The 23,724-nt window shown below is 42.9% G+C and overlaps 1 protein-coding gene across 13 annotated transcripts in view; it reads right to left on the bottom strand.

Moving 5' to 3' along the window:
* Positions 1 to 23,070, bottom strand: part of HIVEP2 (HIVEP zinc finger 2) — a 218,869-nt gene extending 195,799 nt beyond the window's left edge. For 6 of the 13 annotated variants that reach the window (XM_025294460.3, XM_025294465.3, XM_006050971.4 and 3 more), the window contains exon 1: positions 22,475 to 22,573. The gene's annotated coding sequence lies outside the window, so the exon portion shown is untranslated. Of the gene's footprint in view, positions 1 to 22,080; positions 22,229 to 22,474; positions 22,605 to 22,936 lie in introns of those variants that run through there. The other 7 variants (XM_044924166.2, XM_025294459.3, XM_025294468.3 and 4 more) reach the window with 4 other exon arrangements.
* Positions 23,071 to 23,724: the final 654 nt, after the last annotated feature.

Below are 23,724 nucleotides of genomic sequence, written 5' to 3'. Positions count from 1 at the left end.
ACAACAAAGTAAACAGGTGACAGTTAGAAGGAGGGTGAAAGGAGAGGTTTCCTGTAGGGCTTTGTGAAAAGAGAGTTGGTACAGTCTGTCAAGCGATGAACAAGTCGGCTCAGGCCCTCTGCAGCCAGCATTATTCAGCACTCTGCGCCGCAAGGCTTCGGGTCGGTGGGTCCACAGGGCTTCTCTGTGATGCAAGCGCCGTGATCTCCCCAAGGCCAGTGATGCCCGACCTCCCCGCCCTTCTAGCACAACGGAGTCCCCCGGCAGGCTCCTCAGAGGGAGCCTTGGCAAAAGTCAGTGTCTTCTCAGGGCGCCCCAGAAACTAGGTCTGGGCCGGCGCGGCGGGAGCACGAGCCCCACTTTTCTCTGGGCAGGAAGGGGGGAGGCTGAGAGCATTTCCTGTTGTGCAGCTGAAGCCGGCGGAGACGTCACGGCATTCACCCTCCCTCGCCTGTCAGCGACCCGGGGCCCAGGGTTCAGCCCCTTCCCGGGCGAGTGGCCCGGGGCTCCCCGGCGCGGGAAGGACCCCCGACTCCGGGGGTCGCTGCGAGGATCCGCTCTTCCGCTTGCCCGGGTCAGCCTGGCCGGCCCGGCCGCCGCTCCTACTCCGGCTTCTTCCCCGGGGTGAGGGGAAAGGCCTGGATTTCCAGGTGTCAGAGGAAGCACTTTCCTAGGGCAAGTTTCTTTGCTTAATTTTTAACGTAATTTCCCCCAAGATGACTCTTTTTCTCCCCTAGGATTATTTTTAAACAATCAAAAGTGAAAAAGCATTTCAGTCTTGTTGAGATTATGCTTTCTCCTCCTTTGCCATCTCCTGTTGGTGGACTCCTTAGCTGTCAGATATAAGAGGAAAAAGGCCATTTCTCTCCAGCATAGCTCCAGTGAGGACAAAGGGGGCAAGAAGACACTCCTTAGACGTTTCTAAAAGCCTATTCTATACATTTTCATTATTAAAACACCCACTGCACAACATTAAAGTCATTTTACTTATTTGGTCCTAATTTAACATATCTCAAATGTCTAATATTTTAAAAACTCAGAGTCTCTTAAGAATCAGTCTTGTACATATACAGTTTGATGGCACTGGATTTTGGCCAGAATGTTTTAAAATTTAAATTACCCATTCATATAAAAATAACGGTGATTTTTTAAAAGTTTCCTTTATTTTAAATTTCCAGCCTTCCATTTAGTTAAGAAACCATAAACCAGACTATAACCATGTGTAATTCTAGAGAAGCAGTGGCTTAAGGTTAATAAAGGTTAAAAATGAGACCATAATGTACTGTATAATCATTTTTTAAATAAAAACTAAATGAGCTTAAGAAATTATAGATTCTATTCTTCTCCTGGTGAATCAAAGTTCCAGATGTCACATTGTGCTGCTGTCTCTAACACTGAACTAAGCAGTGGCTCACAAAAAGACGTGAAATTTACATATTTAGGGCTTTACATGGACTTTGGTTGACTGTGACATGTCAACATAGGTTCGTTGATTGTAACAAATGTACCACTCTATGCAAGATTTTAACAGTGGAAGAGGCTTACTAGGGGTGGGGGTGGGAGGTGGGGAGGGGGAAGAGGTAGGTAGAAGCCAAGGGGATATGTGGACATCTCTCTTCCAGTCAATTTTGATGTGAACATAAAAGTGCTCTTAAAAAATAAAGTCTGCTTTTAACTCTAGATTGCTAAAAGAATCATGATATTTAAAATGTGCAGGGCATTGTAACCTATGGATTCACAAGTAAATGCACCTGAAGAATTATAAAGAAATCATCATCTTGAAGCTTTGAAGAAGTTCATCATTCAGGTCTACCTCTCCTTGATAAAGAAGTTACTTTGGGGTGTGGTGGCGGGGTAGCACTGTGTAGCTTGCTCCAGGATCTTAGTTCTCAGATCACAAACTGAACCTGAGCCCAAGGCACTGAGAGCCCGGAGTCTAACCACTGCATGCCAGGTGAACTCCCAGAAGTTACATTTTTTTTTAATTTACTAATTTTTTAATTTTTTTCTTTTTTTTACATTTTAAACATATATAAAAGACTTCACAATCGGGTAAATACTTCTTGTCCTCTCCCAGCATTTACTACCTAAGGGCAGTATTTAAGGTAACCTTGGCTTCCACTCCAAGTGATCCAAAGCCCCTGAGAACCTCTGTTGTTTTATTTTCTAAACTTCTGAATAACACAATGGGATATTTTATCATGTAATAACATGAAACTAGCATAGTTTGTTAAGGTTAACATTTGTGCTCAGTCCTATCTGACTAGCCCGCCAGGCTCCTCTGTCCATGGGATTTTCCAGGCAAGAATACTGGAGTGGCTACTACTTCTTCCTCCAGGAGAAATTCCTGACCCAGGCATCAAACCCACATCTCTCAAGTCTCCCGAGTTGACAGGTGGATTCTTTATCACTGAACCACCTGGGAAGTCAGGCGTTATTAACATTTACTTCACATATATCCCTGTCCCCATCTTATCAAGAAATCAGCTCAGAAAACAGAGGACTAACATACATGTGTGAACCTCAAATGGACTCCTTCCAATCTGTTTGAAAAAAAAATAGCACCCTTCCCATCCCATACTCCTAACTCCAGACTAAAACAACCCCTTCTGTACTACATAGGATGCTCTGGGCTAGCTTAGTAGCCACACCTCTGCAGTACAAGTGCTGGGAAGGTCCTGGGAAATAATCCCGTCCTATCGCTTTATTCATTTAGTCTGAACACAGCAACTTTTAAACAACTTCCCTGGGCTTCCCAAGTTCTGTCAAAGGATTCTTGATCGTAAAAGTGATTCCGAATGTGTTCAATTCTAGGAAATGCTGCTGTGATTGTCTGTCTCCTGGGTGATTCTTGTGTTTTTGATTAGAACATACTTTTACTTATTCCTTCAAATCATCTGTCAGTGGTATATAATTAACACTCCACAAGCTGCAAATGACTGCCCAAATACTGTCTAAGCTTACTGAAGATTTTATTCAAAGTTCATGCTCTCTGGTTTATATTTAATTGCTGATGATGGCACTTGGAGAGAACAAAAGAAGGACGACTAAAAACTATTCTGTTTTATAATCCTAATTACAGAATAAAGGGAATCAGTACTACTGTAAATTAATATATATGCAGAGTACATCATGAGAAACGCTGGGCTGAAGGAAGCACAAGCTGGAATCAAGATTGCCAGGAGAAATATCAATAACCTCAGATATGCAGATGACACTACCCTTATGGCAGAAAATGAAGAGGAACTAAAGATCCTCTTGATGAAAGTGAAAGAGGAGAGTGAAAAAGTTGGCTTAAAGTTCAACATTCAGAAAACTAAGATCATGGCATCTGGTCCCGTCACTTCACGGCAAATAGATGGGGAAACAGTGGAAACAGTGTCAGACTTTACTTTTTTGTGCTCCAAAATCACTGCAGATGGTGATTGCAGCCATGAAATTAAAAGACGCTTACTCCTTGGAAGGAAAGTTAGGACCAACCTAGACAGCATATTCAAAAGCAGAGATATTACTTTGCCAACAAAGGTCCGTCTAGTCAAGGCTATGGTTTTTCCTGTGGTCATGTATAGATGTGAGAGTCGGACTGTGAAGAAAGCTGAGCACCGAAGAATTGATGCTTTTGAACTGTGGTGTTGGGGAAGACTCTTGAGAGCCCCTTGGATTGCAAGGAGATCCAACCAGCCCATCCTAAAGGAGATCAGTCCTGGATGTTCATTGGAAGGACTGATGCTGAAGCTGAAAGTCCAATACTTTGGCCACCTCACACGAAGAGTTGACTCATTGGAAAAGACTCTGATGTTGGGAGGGATTGGGGGCAGGAGGAGAAGGGGACGACAGAGGATGAGATGGCTGGATGGCATCACGGACTGGATGGACATGAGTTTGAGTGAACTCTGGGAGTTGGTGATGGACAGGGAGGCCTGGCGTGCTGTGATTCATGGGCTTGCAAAGAGTCGGACACTACTGAGCGACTGAACTGAACTGAACTGACAATATGAAGACCAGTATGAGAGCAGAAACATAAGTCAACTTGTGAATAAACATAATTGAAAATATAAATCATCATAATAAACTATGAATTCTTCAGGTTCCTGGTGCTATATTCAAATGCATCTCTTTTATATTATGAAAGAGAACAAGTAAACTATGAGGATGAAAGGATGTTTTGCAGGATAGCCTACTTTAGACTTTCTCTTTAACAAGTGCTGGAAAAAAATTTAAATGCTCCAATTTTGTGCTTTGAAGCATGTTATGAGAGTGCATGATTCCAACTTAATAAAACGTATTATCACTTCATTCAATAGAAAGAATAGAGACTTGAATTTCCCCAAGTTATTCTTTTAAAGACTCATTATTTCATTCAGGATTGGTTTCCCTTAGACGCTCAGTGACAATATGAGAATCGTAGTGAGTTACAGCAGTAATTATCTGGGTCTCCATGTTTCTGAGATCCCAATTCACTACCACAAGAGGCTCCGCATTCTCTTAGACTCTGACTAGTCTTTGATGTAACTTGACTGTGAGAGACTGGTGTGCCTCACAAGCTGGCATCTCTAAAAATACTCAAGCCTCCTAAGTTTGTATTCTTCTCTCATAATATCCAATATTGAGTCTTTCTTCTGAAATGAGCATCTGTAAGTCATTTGCTGTGTTTCCAGAAAACCGGCTCCTAAGAAATGCCGTGACCAGATCATCAGGACACTCTTCCTTCTCTGGTCATGTCCTATTTCATGACACACTGTTGGGCTGCATGGTTCCTCCAAAGCCAGAACTTCCCGGGGTCACAGTCCAGCTCAGAATGAAGCATCTTAAGTATAGTCCAATAGGGATGACAGACAGCTCACCGAGTGAATGGGAAACTACAGAAATAAATGGAGAACTGCATTTACACACACACACATACACACGTGCAAGTATGAATAAACTTTTCATGAAAAAACCTACCTACTTCCATGCTTCACATTCTGGTTCCAGTCAAACCATTTTTCTATTTCCACTTTTCCAAGTCCCATGATTTATTTTTCTTACAAACCACTTCCCAAATTATAAACTTCTTTTTATCAAATGGTCCTCAGCACAAATGATGAGTGTCTTGATCTCTCGGAGGCTGGATCACCATACAAAGGGCAACTGCACCCGTCACTGAGGCAGGCCCTGACCTCCAGGTGCTTCATTCTCTCTAGACCAGCGGTCCCTAAAACTTTGGCCCCAGGGCTGGATGGTTTTAGGATGACTCAAGTGCGTTACATGTATTGTGCACTTTATTTCTATTATTATTCCCTGGGGCCTCCCTGGTGACTCAGACAGTAAAAAACCTGCCTGCAATGCAGGAGACAGGGGTTTGATCCCTGGGTCAGGAATATCCCCTGGAGAAGGAAATGGCAACCCACTCCAGTATTCTTGCTTAGAAAGCTCCATGGACAGAGGAGCCTTGCAGGCTACAGTCCATGGGGTCGAAAAGAGTCGGACACTACTTAGCAACTAACACACACATTTCTATTATTATTACATCAGCTCCACCTCTGATCATCAGGCATTAGATCCCAGACCTTAGAGCATTAGGGACCCCTGCTCTAGACGACCACAAGAGGAAGCACTGTCCCCCCTCATACCCTTCAGGCTCTGGGTAAAAGTCAGTGTCTTCTTCCAATGGAAACATATTTATGTATAGCACTCAAGTGCTTAAGAACACCCCCTCCTTTTCCACCCTCTGTCTATATTTAATATTCCAGAATTGGCCCTCAATAAAGTCTAAATAATAGCAAGTGCCCCCATGGCCTACCATCAAGCGTTTTATTGAGACATCAGCGTTCCCACATGCACTAAAGTGAGATTAAAAATTAATGAACTGCACAAATTATTTTATTACGATACGGTATTTTTTATTCTCTCCTAGTTCTTCACAATGTCCTGTGTACTTCTCCAGAGACTAAAAGTGCGCTTAGAGTTAAATCTAAAATAGGCTACTTTCCACAGTGGTTATAACCAGGGTTGCAAGGTCAAAGTGCCCACTGAGGAAATGATAGCCTTTGTTTTGGTAACTTATTAACTTTCAGTTATTGTCTTATACATCGCTTCTGCATAAAGGGCCTCTTGTGCTGTGAAATATGCCCACCATCTAGGTACCTATCTTCTCTCCTATTTATTAGGTGGATTAATAAGCAATCATGCAGGCAAATTAAAAGAAGAGAGTTTTCTCACGGACACTAAAGACCTTCCAGACCTAAAGTAAGAATATTTTTCCAAATTGTGATTAAGATGCAACAGAACTCATTCAGTTGCTATCTAAATAACATTCTTACAAGTAAGACACCTGCATGGAAGTATCTCCCAACATTTTATATCCCCACTTTTAACTAACAATACATAAGTTGAAGGAAAAAAATTTTTTTATGTTAAAGTGGTCTCCATTTGTGCTAAACTTAGTGTATGGCATGTCATTTCTATGGCCAAAAAGTGGGAAGTAGAAAAGTTTTGAATAACTGGCACAGGTGTGAATAACAGTGCGTCCACTAGCAATATATTTGCTTTACTTTTATGATTAAAGTCATTATCCTCGAGATTTCTGGGTTCCTGGGACAAAGACAGCAATAATAATATGCTAATTCAAAGTCAATATACCTCCTATGCAAAATACACACACTTCACACTAATTATAAATGCAACAGGATTTTCTGCATAGAAGTTTTCACAGACACGCCTTTCAACTCTTTCATCTAACTGTGTTTGCATGGAAATGCCCAGACCAGGGACCAAAGTCTCCACGTGTTACAGACGTGTACCCTCCTCTCTCTAGTGTTTTAGGTTCACAATCTTTATGCTGAAATACAAATCCTCACAAGATGTATCCCAACCTTTCTAACTTTTTCACTAACATTCGATTCATATGCATTTTGTGCTCTCCTCAAATCAGATGCTTCTCTGAAAGCACCTTGACACTTTTCAGGTTGTGTGCTAAGTCGCTTCAGTCATGTCCAACTCTTTGCTAATCTATGGACTGTAGCCTGCCACTCTCCTCTGTCCATGGGATTCTCCAGGCAAGAATACTGGAGTGGATTGCCATGCCCTCCTTCAGGGTATCTTCATGACCCAGGGACTGAACCCATGTCTCTTATGTCTCCTACATTGGCAGGTGGGTTCTTTACCACTAACACCACCTGGGAAGCCCCCTCTTCAGATTGGCACCTATTAAAATCAAGGCCCACCTAAAGCACCTCATTCTCATAGGAAACTCTCTCGATATTCCCACCCAAGGGTGATGTTGCACCTTAATATTTCATATATTCCTGACTTGTGATCTTAACCTGCTTTTTTAATTTTTTGTGATAAATATTTTATTTTTAACATTATTTTATTTTTTATTGGACTATAGTTGCTCCACAATGTTGTGTTAGCTTCTGCTATACCGAAAAGTGAATCAGCTATACATAAACACCCTCTTTTTTGGATTTTCCTCCCACTTAGGTCACCAGAGAGCACTGAGTCGAGTTCCCTGTACTTACAGCAGGTTCTTAGTTATCTCTTTTATACATAGTAGTGTATCTATGTCAATCCCAATCTTCCAATCCATTCCACCTCCCCTTCCCCCCTTGGTATCCATATGTTTGTCCTCTTGTCTGTGTCTCTATTTCTGTTTTGCAAATAAGTTCATCTATACCGTTTTCCTCGGAGAAGGCAATGGCATCCCACTCCAGTACTCTTGCCTGGAAAATCCCATGGACGGAGGAGCCTGGTAGGCTGAAGTCCATGGGGTCGCTAAGGGTCGGACACGACTGAGCGACTTCACTTTCACTTTTCACTTTCATGCATTGGAGAAGGAACTGGCAACCCACTCCAGTGTTCTTGCCTGGAGAATCCCAGGGACGGGGGAGCCTGGTGGGCTGCCGTCTATGAGGTCGCACAGAGTCGGACACGACTGAAGTGACTTAGCAGCAGCACCAGCAGCATACCATTTTTCTAAATTCCATATATATGCACAACCTGTTTCTTTTAATTATAGCTTCCTTTGCATAGTTCTTTTCCTTAATATAGTAAACTACAAAAGTTTTGATGATGCCTCACAAGGGCAGAAGAAAACTTTCGGCAGTAAGGACTATGTTCACTCTCTTCATTGTCGTGACAGTCCCACAGTGTAAACAGTTTGAAATCATGCCCCATAGGGTTAATAGAACTGGTGACTAGCAGAAGAAAGTCTTGAGCTTGTCTTAAAGAACAGCAGGTAAAGGATCTGCTTGTTAAAAACTCCTCTACTTCTAACCTGCCTTCACTGACCGAGCTCACCTTAATTATTATTTTTTAATTTATTTCACTTAAAAAAAGTTTTGATGAGAATAGTCCGTCTTCTTTATATTTTATATACTATTTATACTTTATTTCATATTCCCATACATTTTACACATACGAGGATCTCCATAATCATCTATGTTAAAATAGATTTGTATTATATTATTGGACATTCCAGCTCTCTTCCAGTTGTAAGCCTCAAAAAGCATGTCTAGACCTTGTCTGTAAAATGCTTCTAAACCAGCTGGCAAGAGGATATATTCTGAAGAGTAACTGGAGGTAAGTAATTTTTTTGAGGATTCATAAAAAAATAATAGCCTGAAGTAGATTTCAGACACGAACAGCCTGATCCCTAAAGAAATTAATAAAATAAAAAATGTAAACTACATAATAAGAGGTCTAATTGAAGGAACCAGGGATATTTAGCCTGGAGAAAAGAATACTTAGGGTGAACATGATCGCTATCTTTAAATAATGATATGATTGTCATGCAAGTCGATGAGCAAACTTGCTCTGGACAGCGGCAGAAGGCTCAATTGATGAACTGAAGTGTCCAAGAGTGGACAGGCCTCCCTGAGAAAGGAAGAGTTGTGTGTGTAAAGTGAATGCAGGCAGTCCTTGGTGATTTGTCCTGAGTGATTGCTCCTCACTCAGTTGGGGATTAAATGACGCCTCCAGTGGTTTTCTCTAAGCCTGAAATTCAGCGAAAAACTTCACACTGCAAAGTGTTCTGTCATCCCTGGACAAATCAATACATCAGACCCTACCCTTAAGGATAATCAGCATAATTCAAATTAAGACACTTTAAAGGATGCCCTAAAAAAGTCATCACTGCAGTGTTCCACATTGTATCAGAGTGACAGGAAGAGGCAAAATTACCCACAAAATGCTAAACTAGTACTGGAGGCGCAGCTTGTTCACACCCAAGATCTGACCTGTCTGGAAACTAGCACTAGGAGAGGTTCCTTTGAACAAGGAAGCAGGCCATCTGCAAATTCCAAAAGAGTCTCAGAAATCCATTTCCCCACGCCTAACCCTCTCACTGCCTCACTTTTCAGAAACACTTACATGCCAGACATAAGAACAGTAGTTTGATTTACACAACAGTGTGGCATATTGTAAAAATCTTTTATGAAACATAAACCAAAACCAGTTGGCTTAAAGGAGATGTCAACCATTAAATATATTGTTAGACACTGTTTGCTTTTGTAAGAAGGGTTAAAATAATCACAGCAAGCTTCAAAGCCAGGAAAACTTGTTATTAATTTCAAAATGTCTTCTCTTTGCTTCTCATTGCTCCCATTCTACATAAGGAAAAGGAAGAATATAGGAAAAGAAAGACAAATTATCAGGATAATGTCCTCACAATCTAAGCTCCTGGGATTACTAGCTAGAATGTACAATTCTTCCAAATCTGTTACTAATATTTAGGATAACTATTCTCAGACGACATTAGGTTTGACATTAGTAAATTCTCACCAAACATGGACAAAAATCATTAGCATAACTATTCTCAGACGACATTAGGTTTGACATTAGTAAATTCTCACCAAACATGGACAAAAATCAACTGATGACTGAACGAATTTGAGTTTATCCATTAAAAATCTAACCTCCACATAGTATCCAGTTTTTTGCTACATTCTATACTGCCGGGTGATTTATTTTTAAAGGTCATTTTGAGTACTCTCAGCCACTTGGCCCATTTTAAAAGCTACACTTGATTAAATTTGGGCAACAAGTTCATCGCAATATCACTGAGGTCATCTGAAGAAGTAAACAGACTATAAATTCAAAAACAAATGAATTTGGATTCCTTTTTCTTTTGCTTGACATGGGTATAACTATCTCGAAATTTTGGTACACATGTTCATCTGTGACCCGTCCAAAATTTAGATGCATTAGGGATATGACGCTAAGCTGTGGAGCTGCTGACCATTATCTTTCTGAAAACAATTACATATGCCTGTAATAAATTGCATCAATAGCAGTCAATTATCTCAAGAACACTCTACTAACCCTTGTCACAAATGTATTGCTGTGCATCAGATTTTTTTCCCCCAACAATTGAATTATTCTCGAAACTTAGTATTGCTTCACATCCTAAAAATAGCCACTCCAGTTCTCTTGTGTTACCCTGCTCTGTTCCCAGGAGGTAGGGCAGTGCTATAAACAATGCTTCATTTTTTACAGATGAAGAAACAATGAAATGTAACGGAGGTACAGCCACTTGGCCTGAATCATTTTGAAAATCAATAATGAGGCAAGCAATGAACTAGTGGGCTCAGGATTTACCGTCAGCCCTCCTGGTGTCCTCTGCAACCCTGGTGTGAGCTCTAATGAGCACATCCTCACAAAATGGGCACAAAAGAAATGTGAAATCCTCATTTTTACCCCCCAGATCTCTATCTCTCCCAACACAACCTTGACATATGGCAAATACATTGAATGACAAGAAAATTAATTGAATGTTTCCAACCCTGGATTCTTTTTTCCCTCGCTTAGAGAAATGGGGATTGTTCGAAATGGAAGCATCAGGAGAAAAAATAATAATAATAAAGCCTGATAACTGTTCCATGGATAAAAAAGAAGCTGAACTTCCCATGACCTGTCCATCAAGTGCTGGGGCCAGCCATTAGGACTGTCCCATGGGGCGCCCCTGAGTTGCAAAGACAGATTTCCTCACTCGCTTCAAGTGAAAAGAAAAGACTCACCCCCAGCTTCTTCATTTTTCTCTGCCTGCATAGGGCAAGGGTCTTCAGTGGAGAAAAGGCGCATCCTCCCTCTTTTCTGCCTAATTCATCCAAGCAGGCCCACCAAGAAACAAGTCTTTCTCAAGCCCCACCACCCTGAGCCATGACCACCCCCATACAACTTTCCTCCTAAGAGCACCCTAACAAAATATGGCCGAAGAAAACTGTTCTGCAGAGAGGAATCCGGGTTCGACACTAAACTTCTCTATCCAACCGCAGGAAAAAAACTTCCTCAAGATGACTCCATCTGTTCCCTTGCTATAAAAATAAGCGGGAAGTGCAGAACCCGAGGAGAGGCTGACTATGGCTGCAAGAAGTGTCCGTGACTGCTGCATGGAGAAGTGAGGGAGCTGTTTCCTGGAGGACTTAAAAAAAAAAAAACTGAAGAAACAGTTAAGGGTGAGCAGATTGATGTGCCTGTGGGAGCAAGATTTCATCCCTCATGTGGTTCTGATGACGCCTTTGCTTACAGTGGGTCAAAGGTCTGTTCTCACCAGGTAAACAGTAAGCGTCTTGAGAATTAGGACTTCAAAAGCATTTACCAGATCTCTACTGTGCACCTACTGCACACCACGCCTTGTGTCTACCACACTTTTGTGAAAGCGGAAACCATCCTCACCCATTAGAAATTTTATAAGAAAAATCACGTTAAAAATGAAAAATTCATTTAAACAAGATTTAAAATACATTTTAAAAATTAATTTAAACAAAATAAAAACAAAATTAAAAATCCAAATATTATTTGTGGTAATCACTTTAACAAACTGATCAATGTGTTTTACAATAGTTATGTGTCACTTGTAAACCATTTTTTCCTCCGTCCCATTTAAAAAAAAAAAAAATAGCCAGGACATGATTCTATAAGTATGAAGGGTTGTAATGCTAAAGAGGAATTTTTTAAAAAGCTAGTGTTAAAATCTTTAGTTATATACAAACAGTACTTCTTTAAAAACTACCTTACTGCGAAAAATATTTCAAGCAGCTACCTTACTAGGTATTTGTATTACCAGAAATACAAATACATATGTATGTGTGTGTGTGTGAAAAGTGAAAGTGAAAGTCCCTCAGTCGTGTCCGAATCTTTGTGACCCCATGGACTATATATAGTCCATGGAATTCTCCAGGCCAGAATACTGGACTGGGTAGCCTTTCCCTTCTCTGGGGGATCATCCCAACCCAGGGATTGAACCCAGGTCTCCCACCTTGCAGGTGGATTCTTTACCAGCTGAACCCACAAAGAAAGCCCAAGAATATCGGAGTGGGTAGTCTACCCCTTCTCCAGCGGATCTTCCCGACCCAGGAACTGAACCAGGGTCTCCTGCATTGCAGGCAGATTCTTTACCAACTGAGCCATATATATATATATATATATATATATATAATGGGATGTTTTCGTTACTGATTTAGTAAGATTTTACAATGTTTCTTTAACTGTTATTTGGGTGGAGTGACTCAATATAAAAGCAGAGATTCCTAAAAACACTAGAAAGTAGTACAATGGCTGAATACACCATAAAAAGTTTCTAAATTAGTCCACTAGAATATAAACACCATGAGGACAGGAATTTTTTTTTTTCTTTTTACTATTTTGTTCACTGATGAATCCCCAGTGTATAGTACAGCACTTTTTCCAGAGTAGGTGCCTAATAAATTTTTGTTGAATTAATAAGTGTTTGTTTAAAAGTCAGCAGTCTCATAAACACTTTAGCTGGTCTCCTAAGAAAGCCCAAGGCCCCAGGAGTAAACACTGGTTCTCTGGCTCTTGCAATTTACGGAGAAGTTCAAGTTGGGTAATTCTGGCCCCAAAGGCTATTTTTAGATCAAAAACTCAAGAAGGATGATACACAGAGAACCACATAATTTACTCCACTTCACTAGTGTAGCACTGGCTGAGTTAAAGGAGAAATATCCCAAATTTTAATTGCTATTTCCATTTGCTAATTATGAAGAAACAAGTGTCTTCTGACATCACTTCTTAAACCATTTCAATCAAAGTCTAAGAATTTTATTGTCTTTTCTTTTGATCTAACCCCTTCTTTGGAGAAGGAAATGGCAACCCACTCCAGTATTCTTGCCTGCAAAATCCCATGGATGGAGGAGTCCGGGAGGCTACAGTTCATGGGGTCGCAGAGTCAGATGAGCAACTAACACATAACCCCTTCTTAACAATAATCTTGCCTGCGTGTGTGCATGCTCAGTCACTAATTTGTGTCTGACTCTTTGAGACCCCGTGGACTGTAGCCCCCATAGGTTTCCTCTGTTCATGGGATTATTCAGGTAAGAATACTGGAATGGGTTGCCATTTCCCCCTCTAGGGAATCTTCCCAAACCAGGGATCAAACCTGTGTCTCCTGCATTAGCAGGAGGATTCTTTACCACTGAGCCACCTGGAAAGCCCCAATCATAGCTACGAGGTATCAAGTGTTTACTGTGTATTGTGGAGAAGGGGATGGCAATCGGCTCCAATATTCTTGCCTGGGGAATTCCATAGACAGAGGAGCCTGGTGGGCTATAGTCCATGGGGTCACAAAGAGTTGGACACAACTGAGCGACTAACACTTTCACTTTCATTGATACCAGTGTCCACATTCTCATAAAAATTTCACAATGACCCTTAAACAGAGATTACCATTCTCATTTTGTAATTGCAAAGAGATTAGCTGGCCTTCCTAAATTCCCCGAGCTGGTCGTGGAACTGGAATTCACCCAGGTCTGAAGTGAAGTGAAGTGAAAGTCGCTCGATCGTGTCCGACTCTTTGAGACCCCATGGACTATAAAGTCCATGGAATTCTCCAGAACACTGTAGAGCGGAGCTTTTCCCTTCTCCAGGGGATGGTCCCAGCCCAGGGATTGAACTCAGGTCTCCCACATTGCAAGTGGATTCTTTACCGGCTGAGCCACAAGGATAGCTGCCCTCAAACCAGTTCTTAACCCCTAGGCTACCTGGGTATCCCACTGGCAGATGTGCATAAACTACTGGGGAGAACAATGCAATAAAGAGACAAAATGGTTGATGATTTCTTTAAATTTTTGAAATAATTTTGATGTGCAAACACTACCTTATGTGGTGTGGAATGGTGAAAAGACCACAGGTTGCTGGAGCCAAACGGCCCTGAGTTCAGATCCAGCTTCACCAACTATCAGAGCATCCTTGCAAAACCACTTACCCTTTCTGAGTCTCGGTTTCGTTAAGTGTAACCATGAGGAGTGTGCCTACACTGAAGCCTGCACAGAGTAAGTGTTCTTAAAAACCTAAATTCCCTTCCTTCTAACGGATTTGCTAAATTGGCACCGGGCTGATTTTTTTAAGTGTTTGGTTCATCCTTGTAATACCATAATTACAGAATATAATGACACTGCATTCTCTATAACTACAAAGAATTTATAAACTGATAAAATATGAGTTGGAAGAGCCTTTAGAAGCCATCTGTTCCCATCTTTTCCATTTCCAAATCAAGTCCAGAGTTTAAAATGACCCATTTCCAAGTTTTTACAGAAAGTTAATTGCAAAGACACAACTAGACTTTAAGTCCTCTGCCCCAGCTCCCACTAACCCCCCAGTTTTTGCCTCACATTACACAGGCATGGCAATGCATGCAATTTTCAGACAATTAAGCAGTATAAAATAACCTCAGTTTAATTGCATCCAATTAACAAACCAAATTAGTGTTTCATATGTACACTATTAAACTAGTTGTCTGGCTTCCAAAAGAAATGAAACACTGTTTCAAATGAATCTAGCATTTTAGTGAACAAAGCTACTTACAATTTAAATTACCTTTCCTATAATCTTCTTTATATGGAATTAGACCTAATCTCCATTTTAAAAGAAATACTCTCTGCAACTATCAGGATGAGAATTACTACACTGCATTCTAAGTATCAAATTTTCCTTCTCACTGTACACATATGATTTTCTAAGATTAGTGTGTTTGTGCACTTGCATGTCCATACACATATGCATGCCTACAGATCCCCAAGCAAATACAAATGAGGGTGTGTCTACATTTACTTATTGCCTAGTTTCAAAAGTCCCATCTTTCTGTTGAGCTTCTGAAATGTAGTGAATCTGCCATAGTGCAAATAATAAGTTTCAGAGACCTCCTGCTTTCTTTATCAGAGAAAATAAAACCACCAAATAAATCTGTCAAAGGGAAGAAAAAAAAAAAAAACCACTGCTTTTCAAGCACACTGCACTAGGCTACCTGTCCAGTATTGCTGTGAATTAGGTATAAAAGTTATCAATGAAAAAGCAGTATTTTAGGGTTTCCCTGGTGACTCAGTGGCAAGGAGTCTTCCTGCCAATGCAGGAGACACGGGTTTGATCCCTGGTCCAGGAAGATCCCACATGCTGCAGAGCACCTAAGCCCATGTGCCATGTGCTACAATTACTGAGCTTATGTTCTAGAGCCCAGGAGCCGCAACTACTGAGCCCTCGCACCCAAGAGCAACAAGAGAAGCCATCTCAATGAGAAACCCACACACCATAACTAGAAAGTAGCCCCTACTCACAACTAGTGAAAGATCTATGCAGCAAAGAAGACCCAGTACAGCCAAAAAATAAATAAATAAAATTTAAAAGCAGTATTCTAACGAACCATGAAATGAATCATCTATTCATTTCTTAAATACTTATACCTAAAAACATAAATACCTTGTAATTCTCAGTATAACCATTTTCATAAGTTGGTCAACTTTAACTATTAGTATTTATGAGTATTTTCTGGAGCAAAAAGTTCTACAGAGGTTAAAATAATAATGCAGTGCTGTATTTAAAATGTAGTTCAAACTGACAATCTGTCATACCTATTGGGCCATTTTTATCAAAATATTTTAATCACTCTTGTTACTATTTTACAAGGTGCTTTTAAGATGTCCATTAACAAGATGACAGAATCATATTGTTAGGCAGTAGTGTCGATCTTTGTTACTTCTCTTTGGAGCATTACAACAGTTTTACTGCTTCTCAGCTACCAAGATATCCATCCCATATACCCTTATCATCTTTCTAAAACATATACATCATAGTATCACTCCTCTGCTCAAAAACCTAAGTGAAATCCAGCTCAGAAGGGCTGTAGAGCCCCACAGATCTGGAAACAATGTATCTTTCCAGGCTCACCTTATTCTTTTTCTCCCATTACTTTAACTCTGCCCCAGAACTCCAGATCAAATTATGCTGGGCCTTTCCCTTCCCCTTTTGTTTACTGAAATCCTACCCAATTTTCCAAGGCCCCAATTAAAAATCACATCCTCCCAAAAATATTTTCTAATCTTTCCTGCTGGGGGAAAATAAAAAAAGTGCCTCCATTCATACATTGCTTTCACTTGTAAGCTTAATAAGTTTACTTAGAAACCATCTGTCTTCTCTAGACTGTACAATTCTTGCAGTCAGGGATCTTTGTCTTTCTATTTCTCAGTTATTCATTCTGATCTCCAGTATGACTCCATAGACCAAGCTTGGACTACCTACAAATACTGACTCTTTCTACCACCTAAATAAAATTTTTTACATTATATACATTTTAAAACAGGAAGCAAATAATCAAATGATACAGCTGACAAAAGGGAACGTGAGTCCAAGACTACATAAAAGAATGTTGTATTTTAAGAACCTCTTTGCCTTCATATTCTCTTGTAAGTATTACACTGACCACTCATCACACAGAAAGCAAAAAAAAAAAAAAAAAATCGGATCCAAATTTCTCCAAAATTTCTGAAGTTTGCAAACATGTAGACAAATTATCTGGGAAAATGAATGTTTTAGTAGCTATTTAGAATCATATAGATCCAGCTCATGCAGAGCTCTAAAGATTAATCGGTTACTTCACACAGTGACCTTGTAAAGACTTTTGAATTTGCAGTTATTCATTAACTGAATCAATGATGCCAGCCAATTAGTTAACTAGAGCCCCAAACAAGTATATTTTAAAACAAACTACTTATTCCTAAAAAAAAAAAAAAAAAAAAAAAAAAAACCTGTTAGTTTTCATACAACTAACCCCCTCAAACTGAAGTCAGCATATAAAATTATAACAAATTTCCAGGAGAGTCATTTATATGGAGGTACTATGAAAAGACACAGGTTATACACAAGTCTTCTCCAGGTTCTAGGCCCTGCCTCCCAAATTCCCTCTCCAATGAATGTCTCTAACATGGCCAATGGTAGGGTCATCATATGCCTGGATTTGTCAAGGACAGTCTCTATTTATGCCAAGAAGGACAATCATTCATGTAGTCAACCTGCCCACATATTCTGAACTCATCTTGCATTACCTCTCCTGTTACCCGCCCTCCAGCCCCACTGGCCTGCTTCTAACTCTTCAAAACACTGTCCATGCCCCAACCTCGGTTCATTTGCATTGTTCCTTCATTGAAGGATATTTCCCTCTCCCCATCTATCTTCTTCTCCTCTTATTTGTTCTGCAGTCTCAGCTCAAATATCACCTCCTCAGAGAGATCGCCTCCTCACTCCCAGACAGGGATGACAGACCTCTTGTTACACATTCCTTTATGTTTCTTCCATAGCACTTATAACAGACCTAATGATTAGGACTGGTCAGCCCCAACAGATCAAGCTCCTTTTGTGATCTGGTTCATCATTATACCTTTGGTATCTAGCACAAGGTCTGACACCTAGTATATACTTGTTGAATGAATGGATGAATAAGTTGCAACTGATCAAGACAACCAGGGCACCTGTCATAACACTGTCATAATACTCTAAAGAAAGGGCTAGGATTTTAAGTGAATGACAAGGCAAAACACTGGAGGGCCCTGAATACTTCCTGACTTTACATCCAACCGTCTTGTGACCAAAGGAGCAGGTCAAACCCCATCTGCTTTCTGCCCAGAACTGTCTTCAGGCACACAAACATCACTTTCATTGCTTCTTTCCAAAGCTACAAATTTGGAACCTAATTCTTCATTCATTGCTTCTCTCCAAAGCAAGCAGTTTCCTCAAATACATCAAATGGTTAGATTCCAAATTTGTAGCTGTTAGGAAATCTAAAGTTATGGACACTTGTAAGATCACATGGCAGTTAATACATGTCACATGTCAAGTGATGGGCAATGAAAGTATATGTTAAGATTAGTGGCTCATTATTTGACCCAGAACAATAAATGACACAAATTATCAAGCAGTTCTGATTTTATTCTAAATGTAGTGGTTAAAACAGTATAGTCCTAGGTCTATATTAATGCTAGTAGCCATGATCTACCTCAGAAACCAAAGATTTCACAGATCAAGTAAGCTGTGTCCTCCCCTTGTACACAAAGACCTGGTGTTGCTCCACAGCGATAGATGAAATGCTGAAATATTTTTCCAAATTACTTAGAGCCATCTCATAGCTACAAATACTGATCTATAACCTCCCTTTTTATTAACTTTGTCATAAACAGCATATAGAAAGCAATGCTTTTGATTGTGATCAAATACCAGGAACAAGCAGAAAATTACATGACTTACACAATTTCCTTCAAATAAGCACAATATTATTTCCATAAAGTTTCCCATTTTCCCTCCATCCTCTGTGTTCATCCACAGCTTCGAACATTACGAAGACTGACTCACTGACTTAAGAAGATTCACTGCAGTTTTACTCAAGATTAATGAAGACTCTGCCTCTGAGGTTACAGCAAAGCCATACACATGGTCTGTTCCTTATGAAATCTGAAATCCGCTGAGTTGACTTAGCAAACTACCTCTGCTCCTTTTTCTAATATCAGTTGAAAAGGCACAATACTTACATACCAAGTTTTAGCCAAACTATGGATTCACAATGAATTAATATATAAATACATTAACCAGAAGCATATCACTGGAAGCTTCAGGTGGAAATTTAAATTGTGAACCATTTCTCCACCTACAGGACCAGTGCATAGACCTACAGAGAGTACTGCTGAGGCTGGCTATGAACCAAAATGTGAAAATGATGTTTAACAAACATAGGTGATTAGTTTGATGCACAACCATCCATCCAGTTGATCTTAGCCACTTTCCCCTTATTATAATATTTACCACATCAGGTTATCAATATTTCCCATCTTAATGGATTACACTTTCCTCGCTAAATAACATTTTCTATAGGTCTTTACAACTACTTTTCCTATGTTGAAGCTTTCTGATTCATTTCAGCTAAGTACTAATAACTCAAAAATCTAAAACCAACACAGAAAGAGTACATGTTATTTGTAGCTGCTACTGCTGAAATAAACCCTGCTTAAAAAAAAAAAAATTGGCAAATTCTTAAAGATTCTTCATTTTGATTGAATCAGCATAAAAGATTCAGCCTGATTTTCTGAATAGTGACAAAGTGCCAAAACCTCAAGCAGACACATGTACCATTATTCCACAAGGAGCACCTGCAAACGTGTTGCTTCTGTTTTGTTTTCATAGTAACAAGAACATCTATCAACACATCTCTCGTAAAAGGAGCCTGATCAATCAAAAGATTTTGCTGGCTAATCTTTCAATGTAGTCAAATAACATGATCTCATTACATGATAATATACACAGTAAATTCACTTTTATGTTCCATGTTTAAGAGACATATAAACACGTTTTATCTACTCTAATGGTATCTTTCCAAAGACTGCTACAAGGATCTAACCAGTTGAAAATCAGTTACATCTTAATTTGTAGCATCATTAATATATTATCATGCCCCAAATTGCACCCCAATTAATTTCACATTGGTTTAATCATAAATGCCCTTATATAAATAAAAGCAGTCTCTAATAAAGTCAACTACATAAAATACAATCACCATCACAGAAATATAGGTGCCAACAAGCATATTTTGTTTTATACCTGACCGATGTTCATAGCACGAAACTCAGACAATTTTCTAACAGTTTCACCACTGTAATACAACATTTTCCTATATTTAAGAAATATACTGCATTTCAAACCTAGTGGTCAAAAGGGATTATGACACTTGAAGCACACTGTCATTAAGGAGATACAGGTAAATCCCTTTCACCTCAAAATAAAAATGCACAGTTTTCATCTGGTACCATGACTTCTTAGTGTTCCACAGGAATTTTGTCTGAATAATGAAAATGATATCCTTTCTACTCAAGTGGAGGGCATTTCTGTCTTGATAAATTATTTGGCCTATATCCTAAAAATCAAAACCAGTCTATTTATTATACAATCTTCTTGGGTAAATTTTTGCTTTGGCACTGTTATATGGAGAAAAAGCACAAGACATTCGCAAATTCTAACACATATGTGCTATATATACGATATATGTAATATATATTTAAGTACATATAACACATATGTGCAAATATTTTAAATAACTTGATTTCCTCAAAGACAAACAGCACCAAACATTACTGTATCACTAGAGAAAACGTTTCTAATAAAGTTAAACTTTTTTTCTAGGAGGACAGATCATAGCAAACTTAATTAAAATGGATCTTATTAATATTTCAAGTAATTTCTGGGCTTGATTATGCACTACAGAAGAAACAACTGTACTGAAGAGAAAAATCAATAGCCCTTGACCAGGGCTCTGGGTATGCTAGAAAAACACAGTTCTCTCCTGTCTTACCCAGGTCTAGCCTTTGGGGGTGGGGGAAGAGTACCAATAACAATTTGGAAGTCAACTGAATTATTTTTAACACGGCAAAAAAAGGAAGGAGGAAAATCAGTTCAAATTTTCCATTATAATGAAAGTACCGGAAACAAGCCTTTTTATGTTCATTTTAGGCCCAAGTAACTGTGCAGAGAATAGGGCTTTTGCAATGTCAGTTGCACACTCTGCTTCCTGTGCGAATTCTCAACCATTACAGGTGTCCTAAACCCTCCAGTGAAACCGATCTACTATCAAGGGAGTCCTGCGGTCCCCTCGAAGCCATCCCTACTGCCCCCTACCCCGCACGTATGACTGCCCATTTCCTGCGAGTGTCTCTATTAAGGACCCTCTCTCTTCTCTGCACTCCTGCGGTTAAAGTACCCACTCTTCCTTGGCGTGGCATGTAAAAGCTTTCCCATTAGAGAGGACTAGTTCCTGCAGTCCTTTCTACTTAGATGCTTTCAAGTCAGAGAGGAGCCACTTGAAAACCCTCCTCCCCCTCTCCTTTCCCCCCACCGGAGCCACGTCCCTGAAGGACAACACCAAGGGACACTTCCTGACCTTCTACCCCTTCGCCCGATTTCGGCTGGGAGGGCTGGGGTCGCATTTTCTCGTGTCCTCTGCTGCACTGGATGTGTTATGTAAGACGGACAGGACGCGGGAGGCACATGCGTATAAAGCGCACGGATCTGTGATAACAGCTGGGGTGGCAGAGCAGATCTGGAGTCTCCCCCACCAAATACGACAGACACCACACACACACACACATACACACACACACACATCACCCCCCCCCGCCCGCCGCCGCCCCCCACCCCCACCCCCAGCAGTGTTTTCCTGTCTCGCCCCTACCAGAACCAGACGCACAGAAAGGAAAGGCGGGGGGAGGGGTGAAGGGAGGTGAGAGAGGAGGAGGAGCGGCCGCACGTCTGCTTTGATAGCAGCCGGCAGAGCCGCCGCGGCAGAGAGCCCCTCGTTAACCCCCTTCCTGTGGCTGCACCACGTCATGGAACATTCCCGGAACGGGCCAACGTTCCACCCACTTCAGGGAACAGACATAAAGGCGCAGACCCAGCTCCCCACAGTGCACAGCCCAAACACACATGTCCCTTTCCCGGTCCCCCGGCAGACGCACAGACGAACACGCATGCAAGACGCCCCCACCGGTCTTCGCGCGCCCCCGGCCAGCCCGCCGCGCCGGGAGCCACTCTGCGGTCGGTGCACCCGCAAGCCGAGGGCGCCTCCGCCTGAACCTTCCATCGAGACAGTCCCCTCCTTCCTCGCTTCCTTCCTTCTCTCCTTCCTTCCTTCCCCGCTGGGGAGGAGAAAGGAGTCGCCGAAATGCCAACAACAGCCGGCTCCTCCGCTGCGCTCGCTCGGCCGCAGGCCGGCGGCCCGGCCCTCGCGCGGCCCGCCCCCGGCCCCGGCCCGCGCCGCGCGGCCCCCTCCCCCGTTACCTGACGACGGGCGGCCGGCGGCCGCGGCAGCCGCAGCGGTGGCCCGGCGGTGCGCGCCGGTGCACGTCCCTCATTAGTAACCAGGCACATTCCTGCTTCCAGCGCTCCCGCGCCGCCCCCTCCCCCCAGGACATTACGCAAAGCAGCCTCCCCTCATCTGCATAGATCCTCGGCCAGGGTATTCCCCGCATTTCCCAACGCGCCGGACCCCCCCTCCCGAGGTCTCCCCCATCCCCGCCCCCTCCGACCCTCACCCTCCGGACGCCGGTCCCGAGCCGGGGGCGCGCGCCGGGAGGGGCCAGAGGGGTCCGGCGGAGGCGATTACGGTGTAAAGTGAAACAAGCTCCCAATGCTAAAGAAGGCAGGAAAAAAACACCGCGCCGAGGCCACTTACCGAGCCGAGGGACCTAGATTCCCGCCGCTCTGCTCGCCCGAACGGTCGGTCCGCCCTCCACGCACCCCGAGGCTGCACCCAGCACCCCCAAAAGTCGAGACGTGTAGGAATATGGTTAAGGAGCCAGGAGACCCTCCAAGTTGCTCCGGGCTCCCGGGAACCTCAACGTCCAAGACACAACTTGGCCAAGACTTGTGCCACAGTCACCGGAGATGTTTCTGCGGAGACCCTCCTCGGGCGGGCAGAGACAGCGCTCGGCGGCGCCCCGCTCGCCTCCTCTCCACCCCCTCACCTCCAGCCCGCCTCCGGCCGGCCGCCCGCCCCCGGGCCGCTAGCCCCTCGGGCGGCTGTCAGCTCCCGGCCGCCGCCGGGTGACAGGGGCGGGTGGAGGGCGCGACGCGGCGGCCCGAGCCCGAGCAGGCGAGGGGGATCCTCGCAGCAGCAGCAGCGGCGGCCGCTCACCTGGAAAGTCACCGCTGAGAAGAAGGAGGAGGAGGAGGACGGAGAGAAGGAGGAGGAAGAGGAGGGAGAGGAGAAGGGGGAGGAAACCCCCCTGGTGCCCTTGTTCTCGCTGCCGCGGCGGCCGCTCCTCGCCAAGGCTGAGCGTGTCTGGTGGGGGGTGTCTGGTAGCATTTCCTTAAGGACAGAGGGAGGGCGGGTGCGGAGGGAGGGAAGCGATCCCGACCGCCTGCCCAGGCTCCTCTTTCCTTTTATTTATTTTTCTGACACTGTACGGAGATGGGCCCGGGGCAGGGGCCACCGGGCTCGGGAGGGAGCCGCGAGGCCCGGGCCGCAGCCGTCTGCGTGCGGGAGCCGCAGCGGCCGCCTCCCCTCCCGGTCTGTGGACGCACCGGGTTATTCCTGGCAGCGCCTCCCCGAACAGAAGTTACTAGGAGGAGTGCGCGGCGAAAGCGGGCGGGGGGGAGAGGCGGAGAGAGGGAGGGAGGAAGAGGGAGAGACTCAGCCAGCGACGTCATCGGATCCCCCAGCGCGTCCCAGGGAGGGAGGCTGAACCAGAAAAACCAGTCTGGAGCCGGCGAGCGGAGTGGGTTGAGCGGCTCGCGGGGCGACGGGGCAGGGAGGCGACCGCTAGGGCAGGGCCGGGCCCCCGCGCGGCCGCTCCGGGCGGGAAGACCGCGGCCGCGCTCTTGCTCGCTTGGATCGGGGATCTCCCCCGGAGGGCTGGTCTCTACTTGTCATGCAGAAAAAAAACTTGGGCGTCTCTGGGAGCCTGAGAATTTCCTTTAGGG

This window comes from Bubalus bubalis, chromosome 10, assembly GCF_019923935.1.
Source record: "Bubalus bubalis isolate 160015118507 breed Murrah chromosome 10, NDDB_SH_1, whole genome shotgun sequence".
In the NCBI taxonomy this organism is placed as follows: Eukaryota; Metazoa; Chordata; class Mammalia; order Artiodactyla; family Bovidae; genus Bubalus; species Bubalus bubalis.
The sequence above is the reverse complement of the archived record's forward strand: the minus strand, read 5'-3'. Positions and strand labels throughout refer to the sequence as shown.